This window comes from Aplidium turbinatum, chromosome 11 (assembly GCF_918807975.1).
Source record: "Aplidium turbinatum chromosome 11, kaAplTurb1.1, whole genome shotgun sequence".
NCBI lineage: Eukaryota > Metazoa > Chordata > Ascidiacea > Aplousobranchia > Polyclinidae > Aplidium > Aplidium turbinatum.
Window position 1 is genome coordinate 21,066,168 of NC_137482.1, and position 7,965 is coordinate 21,074,132.

The window sequence follows — 7,965 nt, forward strand, 5'->3', positions numbered from 1 at the left end:
TTTCCCAAACGTGACTGGCGGATGCTTTCAAGTGTGACATAATGTTAGGTTGCCTTGGAAAGGTCAAACCGTTTGGTAGAGATCACTCAATCATTTATTTTTTGTCATTTGCACTTTTCTCAGATAAAACACGACAACGTTTCTCAGCGAAACTTAATGTTAATTGTAGCTAGTCAGGAAGTGCAAATTTTGGTTTGTATCAGCTACTTGAAAGGAAATATTTTCATCATAAAAATGACCGAAATAAATAAAAAATGACCGAATTTTTTCAAGTCTTTTCGGACAAATGACCGAAAAGTCTCAGCGAAAAAAAAACAGCTGGATTGTGAGGGAAGCTGTACGAGTGTTTTTGGTTAATGGCCTAGCTGATAAGCTCAGTTACCAGGCTATCGGCCTATCGCAACTACCACATTAGTTACTATAACAGTTAGCCCAGTGAGTTCAGGCTATAAGTTTTACTCTTGATGTCATGTCTGTCTGTGTAGTGTGTAGTTCATACAACCACTGACATTAAAATTGCTTATAAAAAGTGTTCAAAAGTCCTGATACTGGATCCAGGAACATTCTATTTGAAAAAGCATGATGTCTTAGAACTTAGATGCATTGCTGATAAGACAATATGATCTGGTTAGCCTAGTCAATTAGTGCACAACTGTACCGGTACTCCGGTAGGTTACCAGTTATATGCCATGGGCGTTTTTTTGCCACAATTGAGTTTCTAAAAAATATTTTTTGAAAATTTTATAATGTGCGGTGCAGTGTCAAAGTTCCAGATAAATTGCGGTGTGCAGATAGTAGGGATGGGCAAAATAGAATACCGAATATAGACAGGGTTCCCACGCAGTCGGGAAAGTAGGGAAAAAGTAGGGAATTTGAAAACCCGTTTTCCAGACCGGGAAAAGGTCGGGAATTACGTGAAACCTCCTCATGGTATTGAAAAAGTATGGAAAACCTTGATGACTAAATTGTAGATAAAAAATCATGCGATATGGACTGGATTAAACCGGATACAATACCGTCCTTGTCAGCTGGATCAGCTGTTAATATAAATCACAACTGCACCAAGCGGTTTTTCTGAGTTTCTGTTCTAAGGTCAATCCATCCAGCATGGTTTTACTGATTTAATTGATCGCAATTACAGAAGTGCTTGCCGTTGTTCAGACATGGAGTGCTGGTAAGCTAGGCCTAGGTTAATAGCTGATGTTCAGTGACTATATGTGGTCAGATGGTAGGAGAACTAACCCAACTACGTGTAGGCTAGTTCAGGGCTTCCCAAACTTTTTTGTTCGGGACCCCATTTAATCTCCTAAAATTTTCCGCGACTCTTTACAGTTAAAAAGATAAACAATGCAAAATAAACGTTTGTGATATTTATTGAAAGGCTTAATTTAAACGAAAACTAAGAACAAGCTATCCGTAATCGAAGCCTTCTACTTGTAGCCTGCTGGAAACAAAACCAAAAACTAAACACATTTGTTAACCCTTTGCTTTTCAACGTTTTTTTGGAAGTTAACTGCTCAAGGGGGGGCCGTTTTTGGATCCAATTCAATCAGCTGTTACGTGTTATCCGCTGATGCTATTTCAACAGAAGTTGCACTGGTGTGAAAGCAAATCATTTGTCTATAAGTTTGAAAAGTCATTATTTTAAAATTTTATATGTTAAACTTGATATTTCTATTTTTGCAAAGGTACCCAAAAACGACAATTTTGATTTAACTTGCCGCTATTTAATTACCATGCTAATCCGATTTCATGCAAACTTCTAAATAACAAAGAGCTCGATCGAACGCACGAAGTGTGTGTGCGGTGTGCCGAATCATTGCATTGATTAGAATTTACGACTTGCGAGCAAATCTTATTGTAAGCTACTCACTGATTCTAAAATAGTTACAATCAGAGTAACATTGTTACACGAATTTGAAAAAAAATCAAAACTGCGTTTGTTGTCTTACATTTTTATCCTAAACTAATGCATTCCGAAACTCATGGCTAGCTTCTAGTTTTGTGGAACCAAATTTTTCATAAGTAACAGCTTAGCCTGCTTGAATAGCTGTTTACATCTTCGTTTGTGTATTTTAGGTCTACAATTGAGTTCGTAGTATGAATATTTTTAGTAGAGAGAAGACAATTGAACATGTTGTTGAAATTATCTGAAATTTCTAAGTCCAAATTAGGTGCTTTTGAAATTGTGGATTTGTGTCAAGTCGCATCACAAATATCATGCAGGCCACATCATAAGTCATTTCGCTTACGGGTGTTTATAAACATGACTCATAAATTACATCCACAAAAATACAGCATTTACATCAACAAAGCTAAGTTGGAAGCTCACTTTTTATTGAAGATTGTGTCAATCAATTTGAAAATACATTTTTAGTCCGCCAGCGTCGTAATAATGCAACAGCGAATTGAGGAACATGCGTAAACAAAGGAAATGTGAAATAACCCACAGTCAGCAAATCTACATAAATTTAACGTTTACAAATGTTGAATCAATGTAAAAGGACTGGATTGCTGACTGGGTCCTTATTGTTTGAAGCACTAAAAATACGCGTAAAAGCGACAACATCAGCAAGGCAGTGATTATGTTTCTGGCCAAAAAAAAATAACTTTTGACTTCAAAGATAAAAATGATTATAACAAAGCTTCAAAGTTTGTCGTAAAAATTTTTACAGAGATACAATAAACATAATCATTTTGTGCCAGATTGTGAGAAGATTTCCTAGATTCTTTCCAACCATTTGCATGATTGCAAATTATTTTCCATAACTTTATATTGCTAAAAAATGGCTTCTTTGTTGAAACAACGTGGCTACAATTTTATAAAAAATTCTTAGGCCTACTACATTGAAGTAATGAAATTTTTTTTGTGATTTTGCTGATGACGTTTTACAATATCCGAGAAGTAAAAAATAATAATGATGAATTATTTTACAAAACCGTGGTTTGCAAGTGCTTCACAAAAAATTGTTGGGGGAAAATTTACTATTAGACGTAAAACGTTTGTAAAAGAAAATGTCGGTTTACGTATTTATAATGTTTATTGCGCTGTTATCGAATTATAAACTGCCTGTAGGCTATTGTCTACCTTTGTAGTTGCCGGCCAGCTTAGAGCAGCATGCAAACTAAGCGTTTATGGTATTTGCATCGTGTTATGATTCTCGAAAATTTCCCACAAGGTCTTTATTTTTATCGTGATATTTTGTGCCTCTTCTGTCCTAAACTTGAAGTTATTGTGCAGCACAATCCACATCGGTTTTTAGACTCAGTCTTCATTGAAAATCTTTTGTGTGGTGCATCATTTCAAGTAGTGTCTTCCCCTAAACTGTTACACAAATCGCCCAGAACCAGGTTGATTATTATGTATCTTACAGCAGTTGAGAGCCCATTATTGTATGTGTGGAATTATTACTGTAGATGTCTGACTAAATTCATGCCAAAGTCGAGCAAATTCTGCTTTCGGGATCCTTGCCGTTATTTACGGTATTTTTTGTTGATAAGTTTAGGCAGCATTTTTCCAAGATAAATGAAGACATCGGTATTGTTCGTCACTTAGATTTACTTTTCTCAGCATTGTTTATTCATTCTTTGATCCACTAGTTTGTCCCACTTTTGGTATAATCGGATCGTTTATAAATGGCGGGTCTTCACAATAGCCGGCCTCTTATACATTGGCGCAACGTATTCAGATGTTGAATCAATGATGAAGAAAGCTGATTTGTTGTTTGTCTTATGTGACGCCTAACTTTATGCCTCGTCTACAGTACAAAATATTTTGTAATGTACATTGTGTACATTGTACATTTTGTTTGTAGGCCTACATTACAAAATATTTTGTAATGTAGATGAGGCATTATCATCTTTATTTTGCGCTCTTTGGAACAAAATACAGTGCACTGTGAAACAAAAATACAGGACATAACAACAAGTAGGCGACATAAAGCATTGAAGGGACGCCATCGAGTTAGCTGATACGTGTAAATGGAGCCTATTTCATAATTTTGAGTGTATCTCACAATTACTGTTTGCAAAAACGCTATTTCTCCGGCTTCTCCCAAAAGCATTTGCAGTGATACATTTCCTCAATTGCAAGTTTTGTCAATGAGAGCATTTCCATAGAACGTTTATTTCGAAACCAGGTTTTCGTGTCTTTATCCAAGAGAAGATTTCTTATTGTAACGTTTTTTATTCGTCAATGAATATTATCTGCTTGAAACAACTGTTTTGAATAGTTTGTGGCCTCCATAGCCTACTATTTTGATCGTGGATTGCTATTCTTCTTTGTAGAGCTGATAACGCAAAAAACGTTTGCTATTATTGTTTCTAATTAACAGCTTTACGATCACTGGCTTTTCTTTGTAGCATAAGAAATAACGCGCTTTGTATTATTGAGGTCAAACCAAACAAAGGAAAGCAAGAGGATGCTTCTCTCTGCTCGCGCATACCGATGCACGAAGCAATTATGAGCTTATGGCTTGTTATCGCAATGTAATCCATTTCACGCTTTGCTGGAAGTGAGCTAGAAATAGCAAAAATTCACCAAAATCTTGAATTTACAAGAAAACTACACAACTTTTAGCATTAAATTTAATATCATCAGATCCGCCTGGCAATTTTAGGAAAAGTCAAGAAAAACCAAGTGCATGGCGTTACTGTGCTTCAAATAATTAAAGGAAATATGAGGGGGGGGCCAAATCTGGCCTCCCTTTGAGGAGCAAAGTGTTAAGTGTGATGGACTGATGGGTGCGACTGTTCTCTGCTACAAAGCAAGCCTAGCCTTGGCCTGATGTTTGTCAATGCTGGTTTCAAAACAGTTTTAATGTTACTTACGCTGGAACGGTATTTTATCAACGTTGAAAACACTGACACACACATAGCCTACATGGAGATTAACGGCAGGAGTGTGGTTACTGCTGTCTGCTAAGCCATATAATGGTGAATATTCCGCTCTAACGTTCGGCTAAGCCAAAAAGTGTGAAACTTTTTTCCAGAAAATTCAAGCCACAACTTAGAATCAAAAGATAGATCTGCAAATTTTTCCAGGGATTTTAAAAAAGAGGTGTTCGGTAGTTTGTTTTTGCATACACGTAGACCTATAGCCTACATATTACATAACCATTTATATGGACTTGGGAATCCGCTGTTAAAAATAATAATTTTGGCGCTTAAAGGGATACTAAAGGAAAAACCTGACTTGGCGATTTTCCACGTTCTTTCTGTTTAACATGCTACAATAAAACGATTTTCAATAAAATTTTGCGTGCTTTTGTCAGAGCTTTCAAAACGAGATTGGGCTTTAGCAACAAAGCGTGCGACTGTACAGTCTGCGTCACTAGAGACTAGCAATCAGCTGATCTCGCAATAATTGTTACTGCGGGCGATTTGACTGTAGGCTATGTATCTATCTAGGCTATGCATGTACATCAAAACATCACATTTCAACATCAAAACATCAAACAGTTTACTCAAAACATCAGATGTGGTAACGTGGCTTTTGTTATTGCTGTCTTTTGTGACGTATTCTCGAGCAGTGTTTGCACTTTTTGGTTATTTTGAAAAAAATGAAAATAAATGAAACACTGGACTTTGGGCCTTGCCAGCGCCATTGAAAACATTTTTTTTTCGGTAATTTTTCTTGAAATGTATTCTTGAATGTTCAGTTTACGCATTTTAATGCTTAATTCCGGTTTGAAATTTTCATTTAGTAGGCCTTTAAATGATTTTGTGATTCAGCTTTTAAATGTTTTTGTGATTCAGTGTTCAGTAGCTTTTTACTTACCGTATTTCATTTTTGCTAGTAGTGTGAATTTTAATTGTTTTGGTTTGGCTTATGGCAGGTTGCCACGTCCTATTTAATGAAGCTTTGAATTGTAATTTCAGTATACATGTGACAGTTTATCCCAACTGGTTTCAGTTTGGGTCTTTTGTTCAAATAGGAATCTTCTGACATTACTATTTTTTCATACTGATTCGGATGTAATAGAGTTCGGATATACAATTTTAAACCTATGCTATGCATGATCTTATTTAGAAATAATACAGCACAGAAATTTTTATTGATTTAGCACTGTTAATGCGCAATTTAGATCGAAATTAGGTAGGGAATTTTTAAAATTTAGTATTGAATTAGTATTGAAAAAGTAAGGAATTTGTTAATAAAAAATGTGTGGGAACCCTGTATAGAATAACCGGTTGTGAAGCCGAACCGGTTTCAAAATGCATATGAAATCGGATAATTGAAACCGCTTTAACGATCGACTTAGTACCACTCCGTCCGGTCGCAACGACTTCGCTACAGCGAAAGTGTAATTGTTTATCGATTTGGTGCAATCAGGCGTTAGGGAAAACGCACAAGTTTTGTTGTTCGCATTAAAGAGATCTTTCTTGTCAAACGCTTTGCAGTCGTCACAGTCTTGCGGAAGTACCGTATGTACGGGTAGTTGGCTTTGTCTTAGCTTTTATGTACTATGCCAGTACACTACAGTGACATGGACGACTTGTTGAGCTGTGGGATGGAAGCTACATGCAGTAGTAGTCAAGATGAATCAGCAAACTTGGTTTTCCCACCTTCAGAAATGGGTCTGCTACTATTCGGTGAGTCCGATTCGGTGAGTTCCTAACCTCTAACCCCTTACCTAAACCCCTAACCCTAAAACGGCTATGATAATTAGGCTATGGTACCCAATAATTAAAAAAAAAAATTAAAAAATCCCTCGTTAAGGGATCGGACTCACCGAATCGGACTCACTGAAACGGGCCATTCCGTTCAGAAATAGCCACCTGTCTCACGTTGTTGAAAGCATCCACTACATCCAAAAGCAAATAAAAACCAATGTTCTTGTTTATATCAGTTAGTTTCGAAATATTTTTGTGTACCTGCCACATCTGCTTCTTCAGAGAGATGTATTTCAAGTGCAGGTTTAACTGCCACCAAGTGGAGATCCCATTTGACTGGTGAACATTTAGAAAGCCTAAATTTGTTACACTGCAATAAGCAATTTTTGTGATATTCATTGTTTTTGTAAACTCATAAAAATTATTAAAATGTGTCGATTGTAAAATTCGATCAATTATTCTAGAATATCAATAGATATCTGTATCGGTTCGACTCCCGGCTTATGCTGGTTGTTGACAAACACCGCTCACCTCTACCCAGGGTGTAATAAATTGGGTGGGCGTAATTGCTGAAGTAAAGGCGGCCGAGAGAAAGGAACTGGCCACTAGGGTGCATCATCTGCCCTTTTTCGTTTAAATTTTGTTCTGCAGTTGTCAGAAGTGTTCCTTTTGTCAAAGTAAACACACCTGTGAAGTTTTATGCGAAATGATTTGGATCTAGGGGTACCACATCGCAAATGAATTTTTGACATATCGACGTCGAGCGAAAAATGCGAAAAGCCTAGTTTCAGATGGCATGTCTGTGGTACCGGTATACATATGTACCGTTAGTCCAAAAGCGTTAAATCATTTATTTTAGGGTTTTTCTCTCTAAACTGCACACCTTTTGATCATTTTATTGCAAAAAAATATTCGCTAAACTTTATCTAAACTTTAACATTCACTGTTTTGGTCACAAAACACCAATAAATGCACATTGTTTTGCCGAATTTGCAAAATTCTGTATTTTCCGAATTGAATATAGTTACGAAAGGCACAGTTTCCTGCTCAACAAAATATGCAGTAGGCTATTCATTGAACATTGTTGTTCATTTCCTTCTTCCATAAATTCGGACACTGCCGATAGCTGCCTTCAACAGTCTGCAGAACAGTTGGGAATCTCTGTTCAGACTTTGCCGATGAAACATAGTCGCATCCAAGCTTGACGCCCCGCTCAGCTGCATCATTCACTACTCTCAGCTGCCTTACAACTGTGCAGCAAGCTGCATATGAAGGACAGCTGTCTCACTGAAGAGCATCTTCGTCCATGAAACTTGTACAATGGCCAAGCTTTATTGCTGCAAAAAGGAA